This window comes from Lemur catta, chromosome 2 (assembly GCF_020740605.2).
Source record: "Lemur catta isolate mLemCat1 chromosome 2, mLemCat1.pri, whole genome shotgun sequence".
Lineage (NCBI taxonomy): Eukaryota > Metazoa > Chordata > Mammalia > Primates > Lemuridae > Lemur > Lemur catta.
In genome coordinates this window covers 82,432,394-82,443,703 of record NC_059129.1, presented here as the reverse complement: position 1 = coordinate 82,443,703, position 11,310 = coordinate 82,432,394, and the positions used below count along the sequence as shown (strand labels likewise).

The 11,310-nt window shown below is 39.5% G+C and overlaps 1 non-coding gene across 1 annotated transcript; it reads right to left on the bottom strand.

Moving 5' to 3' along the window:
- Positions 1-10,649: 10,649 nt before the first annotated feature.
- Positions 10,650-10,780, bottom strand: LOC123633779. Its single transcript, XR_006733784.1, has one exon. It is a non-coding gene; the product is annotated as a small nucleolar RNA SNORA51 (small nucleolar RNA).
- Between the last annotated feature and the right edge of the window lie 530 nt (positions 10,781-11,310).

Below are 11,310 nucleotides of genomic sequence, written 5' to 3'. Positions count from 1 at the left end.
CCTCTCCCAGGCCTTTCTCTCCTCTCCCTTGCTGCATGCTGTTCCCTGGGGGGGCGGGTCTTTGGGTTGTTTGCTCTTCTTCTCCACACTTCTCACAGAGCTGAAGGAAATGTGCTGATAATATTCCAAGTTCTGGGATCTGTTGTGGCAGTAGACCGAAGGGGTAATGTGAAGACTGAGGGCTACATTTGATCTAAAGTGCATTTTGTCTGTTTTCGCTAAGAGTCTCCACCACAAAGGAAATACTCGGAGCAGCAAAATTATTGAAAAGCTGGTTACAGCCATATTATGGATGAACTCAGGCTGACAGATTTGTGACACTCAACTTCAAGGACTTTCTAGGAAGCCATGACATCCAAATTGTCTAATTTTTATGGACTACAGAATACTAATTCTGTCCCCAAAGCAAAAACCATCTATTTGTACAAAAGAAGGTAGTTCCCTAGGTTTCTTACATTTACTAGGTTCTCATTAGTTCATAAATATTCTTTCTTCTCCTCTTCATGACTTTTCTAAGGTCAGCAGAATGTTGTATCTTGGCAAGTTGATCACGCTTTTTATCTTTGCAAGACTGCCACAGTGCATTGCCCAGAAAGCCTTAGAAGGATCAATATGTCCTTGTGTGACTGCCGGAGAGGTAGGCGGAAGAGGGAAGTCAGCAAATCTCCTCAGCCCTGGCGGTCCTTGTTGCAGAAGGGAGACCCGCCAATCCCAGTAAAACACTCATGACATTTCAGAAGAGCTGTAGGATCTTTCTGCCTCATTTCCACATGGAAAAATAGGGAAAGTCAAGTATCCCCAGCTGGAAGGAATAGGTTTTTGTTTATCTTTAATTGAAAACAATATTCCACCATGAAACTTGCACCAGATCTGTGCTTCTCCCAGTGGTGAATGGCTCAGGAGATAAGAATAGAAAATGTCTGGGAGGGGCCCTGGCCCGCAGATAACTCTTTTGTCATCTTGATTGGAAAAACTTGTACGGCTGCTTTGATTCAGTAAAGCTAAATTTCTAAGATTTCCTTGACCTTTACTTCAACTGGGTTTGAGACAGACTATTTTTGTTATCGCCTGATGAGCTAGAAGGAGCTAATAAATTAATCACAGTGTGAATAAATCATTAAAAGTACAAGATAACTGATGAAGAATTCTGAGCTGAGAATTATCACCTGGTTGATGGCAACAACGTAAACATTGTTCAAGGTGCCAGAAGTTGGATTTTATATATTGTGAGCTAGTTCCTTGACTGCTGTGGTCTATAGTTGTTCCAGACATGCACTTGGAAGACTCACTGGTATTCACACAACTTGCATGAAGCTCTTGTGAGTCTTTACATGAAAAGGCTTAGTTTTGGAATGGACTGAATTTCATTCCTGAACATCAATGTCTAGAGGGGCTTTCCTTCTCTCCTTACAGTCTTGCAGTGGTTTTTGAAATGAAGTAGACGGTACCACCACGACAAACACCAACTGACAAAAACAAAAAACCTGCACACGGCTCTAAAAGTCAAAGATTCAGGAGCTGTGGTGAAATAGAGATAACAATTTCTGTCAAACATAACTGAAATCCAGTCTCATTACAACAGGGGTGGCCTGTTGTAATGGATATAATCCTCAATCCACTTGCATGTTTGCAATTTGTGCCATTGATTGTGTATTTAACCTTGTTAAAAGATGTATGTTACATAGTCTTCCTGATTTGCTATTATTTGTTAGACATATGCATATATTACCCTCTATTATGTGAAAATAAGACAAATTCAAACTTTCAAAGTATGATTTATCTCTTAAACTATATTATATTCCAATCATTTTACAGATGTAGAATTCTTTCATGGTTTCTTAATTCCCACAGCAATAAACATTGAGTATCTATGCCTCATTTTCCTTATTTGTAAAATGAAGATAAAAATAATATCTACCTCATAGGATTGTTTTGAAATTTGTAGAGTACTTAGAATAACGTCTAGAACATATTGAGCACTATATGTGATTATTATTATTATTTATTTTGTACCCAGCACTATTACCAGGGTTGGGGGTGGGATGTAGATATTTTAAAAAGCATAAGTTGTGAATACTTTTCTCTGTGATCTAGCTGGGGAAGGATACCAACAAATATGAAATCAGTAAAGACTAAGGCCTGGAACCAGGTGATTGTTATAACAAGAGGAGGGACAACACCTGGAAGTAGGGAAATTACTCTGGGTGGGTATATTTTGGAAGGGCTTTTCGGAAGGAAGATGTAAGACTTTTTCTGAGGAATATGCCAGGTTGACAAGGAAGAGATAGGGTCACTGCAGATGTGGTAGCATAGAATCAAAGGCTTGACATCAAGGCTGAATGTGGCATTTTTAAGGGCAGGAAGAAGGCTTAGTTGAGTGGAGAGTGCATTGGGGGTGGGAGTGTGGTTCAGGCTACAGAGTAATGGGAGAGAAAATTTTTTGGATAGTCATATTGTGGGACTTTGCATGCCAGCTTGAGGCATTTGGATTATAGCCTGAGGGCAGTGGAGAGCTAGTAGAGAATTTTGAGCAGGAAAGTACCCAGATAATGGTTTTTGTTTTTGTTTTTTAAAAAAGAAAGCTACTGTGTGAAGTGAGAGATACTTGATGAAAGTGAAAAGATGAATACACAAGTCAAGGCACAAAGAAATCAGGGTTCAGAATATAGAAACGATACTAATTACAACTGATTTTCTAAAAAATTCTCAGGCATATGTCTTTGAGGCCACCCTGTAAATTAGAAAAATTATCATCCACATCTTACAGATGAAGAATTTCAGGTAGAGAGAATTTAGATGATAAAATTGCACTTAAACTTATTCATTAAATACGTATTGTGTGCCTGCCATGTTCCAGGTTCTGTTACGGCCAGTGATGAAATGGAATCAACAAGATTTATGAACTGCAAGAAAAATCATGGTGTGAGCTTAGACAATGGGCATTTGGGAAATGCTTGTAGAAAGAACGGTTGAATGAAAGAATGAGTGACTGGACCACATTACTTATAATGTTTTGGAATGATTCCATAAGAAAAATAACAAAACATGCCTTTAGGCTTCTAATGCAATGAGTATGTGCACTCTGTTCTTAGTTCTAGCCAATTCAAACCACCACAGGTTAAGTGTATCTCAATAGCCACTTGGAGAGTATATTCGTTTCCTACTGCTGTCATAACAAATTACTACGGACTTTGTGGATTAAAATAGCATAAAAGTATTATCTCAGTGCTCTGTAGATCAGAAGTCCAATGTGGATCTCACAGGTCTAAAATCTAGGTATTCCTTGCAGGGCTGTGTTTCGTTGTAGAGACTCCGCGGGAGGTTTCCTTGTTCATTCAGAATGGTGGTTGAATTCATTTTTCCATGATTATAGAACTGAAATGCTACAACTCGATGTCAGCTGAGGGCTGTTCCCAGCTTCTGGAGGCCACTGCATTCCTTGGCTCTTGGCCCCCTTTCTTCAACTTCAAAGCCAGGAGTGGCAGGCTGGGTCCTCCTCACTCTGTGAATCTTCCTGCCTCTTATTCCACCACAGCTCTCCACATTTAAGGATTCATGTGGTTGCACCAAACCTGCATGGATAATCCAGAACAATCTTCCTACTTTAACATCATCTGATCAGTAACCTTAATCACATCTGCTAAGTCCCTTTTGACATGTAACCTAACATATTCATAGTTTCTGAGGAGAGAGTGTGGCTATCTTCCAGGGCAAACATTATTCTGTCTTCTACAGAGGAATGAAACACAATATTTACTGATTTAGCTTAGATGTTAGATAGTTCTTTCATTTCAGATTGTCAAAGGCATGTTTCTTAACCTCATCTCCTTTTCTCATTCATACACTATATCATATTTGAGAGACAAAAAAGCTGAAGGCACATATTACAAGATATTATAAGAAATACTACCTTATTTAATCATTGAGGTATAAAGACCTATGTAGAATGTCTTTGTGTATGAGAAGATTTGCACATTCAGGTGATGCATTTGTTCATTGCATATGGTATTTTCTGCTAAATTCGTGGTTTTGTACTGGGCACTTTGGAGATCTACAAAGAAGAGCCTTCCTCTCAAGTTTACAATGTGCTAGATAAGATTAGCTGGGCAAGTAAGTTACTACAGTATAAGAAAACCCTTCCTTCTATGTGCTACCTTCTATGTGCTAATGCAAGTACAAAGTACTATGGAGGATAGAAGATGGGGGCATTATCTTTTATCTGAGAAACGAGGAATTAACTCATGGTGTTTGGGGATTGAGGAGCAGTTAGGATTGCAACAAGCAAAGAAGAGCAGAGAACTTTATTGGAGTAAGGGATGGCTAAATAAAGGTCAGAGTTGGAAGACAGTTGTGTATCTTTAAGTATTTGAAATTCTTTCAGACTGAAGTAAAGGGTAGGTAAAAAGGTTTATTTGGATAAAAAAAATGAAGTGTTATACATATTGAAAAATACCACAGAGGGTCACATTTTTCAGAAACAAGACTTTGGACTTTTTTCCCAGAGAGTATGTATAGACATCAAATGCATTAGAGCAGAGGCGGACAAGATCACTGCCCTACATCAGGAACTGAATTGTGTCTACAACAAGTGAAATGGAGAGGAGTAGGAGCCTGGAAGGAGGGAGACCCATCAGAAAGTGCTTGTAACAGAGAGGAGAGATACAGTGAATGACATCCTAACTAGGGTGGGGACAGTATGAATGTAAGTAAAGGTGAAAGGAGAGGGACATTGAGGGCATAGAATCAAAAGGAATGTGACAGGCATTAGAAGTGAAACAATGAGAGAAAATGTAAGTCCAAGTCAGTTCTAAGGTTTAGACCCTGGGCAGGAGGCTCTAGGAGGATAAAGGTACCATGAATAGAAAGAGGGAAGTCAGGTGGAGGAGAAGATTGGGGCAGAGGGGTGAAGATGGTGAGGCTGGTTTTGAACTGTTGCATCTGAGTAGTGGCCAGAAAATTCAAGTGGAGGTGCTCAATGTAAGAGAAAGTCCCAGCAAAGATGATATGAGAGTCAAGGAAGAATTTCTGTAGAGAGGTGAGAACAAACTGGTAGTCAAAGAAGATGGAAGAGATTCATGGTGGGCACAATGGCATGGGAATACTAAGAAAGGAATCTTGATGAAAATGCAGGGAAGACGCTGAAGAGAAAAGCAGGTGTTGAGGGCTAATATCTACCTCTATTCTGATTTATAACTCCCCTTGTCATGGGCAGGAGACTTTGGAGGGGGAGTAGAGTCAAGATGTAAGATCAATTTAAGGAATGGTTTTGGTTACCATCAGGGAAGCATTGTAACAGTAGAATTTAACCTCAGGAAAGGGGAAAAGCCCATGTGGAATACTGGGAATGTCATGGCAAGTTGTTTGAGGCCAATGTGGGTGAGGTGGGAGATTTGAACTCCATAAATTTATTTATCTTTTAAAATGTGATTTTAAATATCCAAAAAAGATGAGTACATTTTTGGTTTTAGATTACAAATTCTAGCAGTAGGAATCATATGTAGGCAAATCTCCAACATATAGCCTATTTTTAAATATTTTTAAATAACTTGAATTGTACATAAGGCTTTTTAATCCCAGCCAGGATTAATATGTGAAATGCCCAGCCCCAAATATTAACTGACAAAGCTATAGATTTGCCCACAGCGTCACTGATGAGATTTTCCTAATTACTGCTGGGAGGCCGGAGGCACCCCCTGAGAAACAGGGCTTCAGAGATTCACTGGTGTCCTGACTGCAGAGGGCTCGTCTGAAATTAGGGAGCGTGGAAGGAATGTGCAGTGAGCCCCTATGCAGTCTTTATCTGGAAGGGCCCAGCAGATAGTGAGCTTGACAGTGAAATTTTAACCTCGAAAACTGATGAGATGCCAGCGTTTTCCTGCCTCACTGGGACTGCTGTGGGTGTCTCCTCTTACTTCATAGGGGAGTGACTGGTATTTAAGCAGTGATAACTGTAATCTTGGTGTTGAGGCTGAGTCAGAGAGGACATTCCAGGAAAGCAAATGGCTGGGAAAAGGGAGCTGGGCCTGCATGTGAGGACAGGAGCTCGGGACCAGCCCAGCTGCCATGGTGCTGGCAGGAGGACGGGCTACAGGGACGTTTTCTGAAAGAAGACCCAGCACTAATATGCTTACGTTTTAAATAGGAGTCATGAAGAGAAGCAGAAAGTATGTCTGATCTCTGGCCTAGCATCACACTCATATCTGCTGAGGAATATTTCGTGTCCACCACAGATAGCCGGAGCAGAGAGTCTGAGTTATAAAAACCCTGGCTGAAAACAGTGGTCTCTTGAAAATCAGATCTCTATTCAAAAATCCCAGTAAGATAACCAAACTAACAAAACAGCTGGTACACTATTTGGAAAATGTGTTTCTAAATTCTAGCTTCATTTGTCCACTTTAGAAGAATTTTAAAGGACAAGAAGTTGTAAACCTGTTAGGCCAGCAGTAAGAGATACAATAGCACTGTACATACACAAACAGCAGTGTCTTAGTTCATTTTCTGTTTCTATGACAGAATACCATACACTGGGTAATTGATAAAGAAAAGAAATTTATTTCTGGCAGTTCTGGAGGCCAAGAAGTCCAAGAACACTGGCGTCTGGCGAGGGCCTTCTTGCTGCATTAGCGCATGGCAGAAGAGCAGAAGGGCAAGTGAGCACGTGCGAAAGAGAAAGCACGAGGGGCTGGGCCTGCTTTCATCTCTCCATAACTGACCATTCCCGTGATAACTATATTAATCCATTCATGAGGCCTCTGCCCTCATGACCCCATCACCTCTTGTTAGGTCTCACCACCCAGTACTGGTGCTTTGGGGATTAAGTTCCCAGCATGTGAATTTTAGAGGACACATTGGAACCATAGCAAGTGGTAAAAAGCAGAAACACAGACTGGTGGTTGAGTAAGACATGGAACGTGGACCCAGAGGATTTCACACTGGCCCAGTGGGACCACGGTGCAGGATTTGAGAATTGCCTCAGAGACAGAACAAATTCTAACTTTGTGTTGTCACAAATACCTTAATGATGAAAAATCAGGTTTTGCAATGTTATACCTCCAGGGTTGCATATTTATTATCTTTCTTAGTAATACTAAATCTTATCCTCTGATGATACTGGAGTGTTCTTAGACAAAGTGGTGCGTCTACACATTCCCCTCCTGTCGTCTTTCAAATGTTCCCCGGAGAGCCTACTACTTTCTAGCCACCTGGGCATTTTGTCATAACTTCTTTCCCTGAAAATCACTCTCCGGAGTTCCTCACCTTCCTTTGCTATTAATTATTTGGCTGATAGTGTCTGAATGTCACTGGCAGGTGGCTTGGCAAATGCAGAACACCAATGCATTGCCTAAGTATTTGTTCACGGTGCTTCTTTCTCAAAAATAGCAGAGGGCAAATGGCATTTTGTTTTTACTATAGCAGCCCACTTAAGTTAGAGGTAGTGTTGTTTCTTTGAGGTATTTACAATAAAGCCAAAGAAATGGAGCTAAATTCCATATTTTTAGCGTAGTGATTACATTTTTGTACTTATTTTCTCATTTTGATAATTTTCAAGGCCACGGTTTGTGCTGAATTTCCTGCAATCTGCACCCATTTCTCAGCGAGGTTTGGTAAACATTCCCTTGATTGCCATGAAGCTCAAACCCAACACCAGACATGATCTCTCCACCAATCAGGTTTAGCACCTTGTTAGTCCTCTATATCTCCCCAAGTCAGTATAATATATCAAGAGAGGCATTTCTTAGGCAACTATTGTCTCCCTGAGTCTGCATTATAAATCCTTGTACTCAGGGGAACATTGAGGAAGGAGCTCTAGTTCAGTTGATTGCCCAGATAAAGGAAAGGATGTTTAGAGATGTCTTGGTTTATACTTGCAATATACTTTATATTTTTGTCTATATTAAATGTATTTGTAATATTTTCTTCTAAAATATGCAAAAGAGATGCGATATGTATTTGCCTGCTTTACCAAAGAAAATAAAAATTTTATTTAAGTGAGAAGAAAAAATATGATAATTTAACTTCTTAAGAGAGGAAAGCATGCTTTGATTGTGGATTGGTGTGGACTGCTAAATTAATTTTAAAATAATTAATTATAATAATAATTTCTGTTGTATATTAAGCATTTATCCTTTGCCAAGTATGCTTAAGATCCTTGTGTCCATATTGTCTAAGGATTTTATGTATTTTATGTAATTTAATTCTTATGATGATAATGAACTGGGTAGTTTTGTTATTTTTATTTTACATGTGAGGACACTGGGGCTTAGGAGAAGACCTGAATGAGTAGGCAGAGCGGGCCTTGGAACCAGGACCCATTCAACTCCAGACCCTGTCCTCCTACACCCCAGGTTGGCTGCTTCAGAATAAATTAATTAAGAGATATGAAGCAATATATATGAAAAATTTAATGTATGTGCCTTTTGGCCAAGATGAGTTTAGAAACTTACCAGTGGATGGAATATCTTATTAAAGAAATTGCCAGACCATTTCTTCCCTTTGCAACTGGGAGGGTGGGCAAGAAGTAAACATTTCTTTCTGTCCCACACTTAGATTCTTTCTTTGTAGTTCCAAAAAGTATAATTTCTTGTTTCTCTGAGCTGGAAAAAGGAATGGTGGTTGGCAGATTGACAGCTAGGTGACCAATGGATGAATCACTGGAATGTAGTGGCGGCTATGCTTCAAGGCGACCCCTGTTTGCCATAGCTGTGACAGTGGCAGAGAATCCCTTGGCAAACTCCCTGCTCCATACAGAGTGGAGGTAACATCTCTGGCTCCTTCCGCAGCTGGGTCTCCTACTTTGCTTGGGGAGCATTGGTGAAACTCCCCAGAGACTACAGAACCAGAGTGCCATATTCTGTCTGATTTTACTTCCCATACGAGAGCCTTACTTTGTCTGAAGTAGATGTATTTCTGAAAAGCTGAGCATAATCGATCACATTTAGGCTTATTGATCCATATTTGAAATGTAGTATGGTGATGCATTGTGTCCATTTATTTCTTAGCATTTTAAATAATAAAATTGCAAGGAACTTAATATGTATTAAGATATTAATTAAGATATTAAGATATTTAAGTTAATTCAGGACATAGAATCAAGGAATGCTATGATAATTGCTTTTATGTGAACCTTTCATAAAGTGAATGACTACTATTTTTTTAAAGCTCATTTTTCATTTAGCAAGATTTCTTAAAACAAGATACATCTGTATTAGACTTACAGACAACATACTGACTAATACATATATCATGTAGTAACTGTAAAGTTCATTCTCCTTCATTCTCGGTTTTCTCATCTGTAAAGAAGTAAGATATATATGTCACAAGATTGTTTACAGGATTCAATACGCTACAATGTAGTCAGTATCTGGCTCACGGTAGGGGCTGGGTAAGTATTAGTTCTTATTAATGGCAGTCAGTTTGAAAAGCTCTGAGAGTGCAGAGCTCTTGGATTTGTGTCTCAATTCTGGCACCTACTATCTCTGTGATTTCTGTTACTTCATCTGTAAAGTGGGAGTGACAATTTACTTGGATAAAATTTAAAGCATTGGACCAAAAGTTGGTTTAGAGGTTTGTTCTAGGTTCTAGGTCTAGAATCTATTAAAAGACGATTTAATTCAATTAAATAGTTTAATTCAGAAACTAGTGGAAACTAGTTGCTTAGCTAAATCTAGTATTCATATTTGTTTCTTAATTGGTTTATGTTCTCTTGTAGTTGCCACCACCATTACAGAGAAACGGGGTGGGCTGATTTCATGCATTCTCACCTGCATGGATAACCCTGTTCTGTTTTATGTCAGTGACATTTTTCCTAAGACCCTCACTCCTTTCAAATTCATCATATTTCCGTCTCTCTTTCTTACCTTTTTGGGTTTTTTCTTTTTTTCACCAGGAAAGCTGACTTTAAAAATGAGTTCAGTATCTCAGCAAATTTCAGAGTTGTGATTAATTCTGTGGCCTTCCTCATTTATTAGAAGCCCTGATTTCTCTCTCATCATCCTTTCCCTTCTGATATATTTGCCCTACTAATACTCTTTAACCCTTTGGGCTTACCTTATCTCCTTTGGCTCTTTTGCTTCTCTTATCTTTATCCTGTTAGACTTAACTGATGTAATTTGTTTTCTCTGGGGTTCCTCCTCCTCCGTAAAGACGTGAACACTCACTCTGAATATTTCTCACTTCTTGCATTAGTCTTCGTCAGCTGAATCCCTATCTAACACGCTCTACATGAACGTTTATAGCCAAGTCCAGGCTTTTCTCATACTTCTCAATTTTCATTCCTCTTTGCAGAGTGTCATACGATACTCGCCAATTCTAACTCCTGCAAATTTGTTTTAGATGCTGTTTCTCATTTTCTGATATGGAGTTGATGCTGGTATCAGGTTTTGGCTGAATAGTTGATCTCAGCTTTGAGCAAATATTCTCTCCAGTGGTTTGGCTTGTATCTCATTGAGCTCGCTAGAATTGGGGTCTTTGGTACGTATAGTTTCTGCTCTACCTCACAGTCTAATTTTGGGCTGGTCACTATGTCTCTATGGCCCTCAGCAAAATAAAATTAGATACATAATTATTTTTCAAATCTAGACACTTAAACTTTCTTGAAAACAATAATGAGATTCTAAAATCAATTCTGAATTTTGTTTTTTTTGTCTTCTCCATGTCCCCCCATTCACAGTACAGACAGGCACGGGGCCTGGGCTATGGTGTATATGGGATAGGTTTACTCTGCCTCTTCTTTCTAACCGGTCAGAGCAAGAACACAGACCATGGTAAGCACCAGGAGGCCTGAATTTTCTTATAAAATTGCATGGATAATCTCAAGTTTCCTTGCTTTGGGTTAAAAATTATTTCAAGTCATCATGGGGTGGAGACCTGGGATCAGAAGCTCCACTACATATATTTATTTATATTTGTCTTAGATGAACAAATATGAAAAACAATATAGTTTGTTATATTTGACATATTCAGTTCAGCTGAAAAATTTTTCCAATCCCATGGTCCATGGCTGAGATGAGGGGGAGGAGAGAAATGGAAACTTGGCTGGAGGAGCATTTGGGAACTGCTGGACTAGATGGTCCCAGAGGTCTCTGCTGATTCTTTAGTTTTGTAAGTACATGGCTCATTTGGGGCAGGCTGGAATTTATCTCCAGTGGAAGCTGTCAGCTCTCAGGATCTTGACTCTGTAGTTGACTGGTGGGATGGAAGGCAGGAGGTTTTGCTCTAAGAAAGGGTCAATTGTCGTCCTGTGCTTTCACAACAGGCCTGACCTCACGTGGGCTAGTACAATCCTTGGGAATTTATTTAGTACTCTGGAGT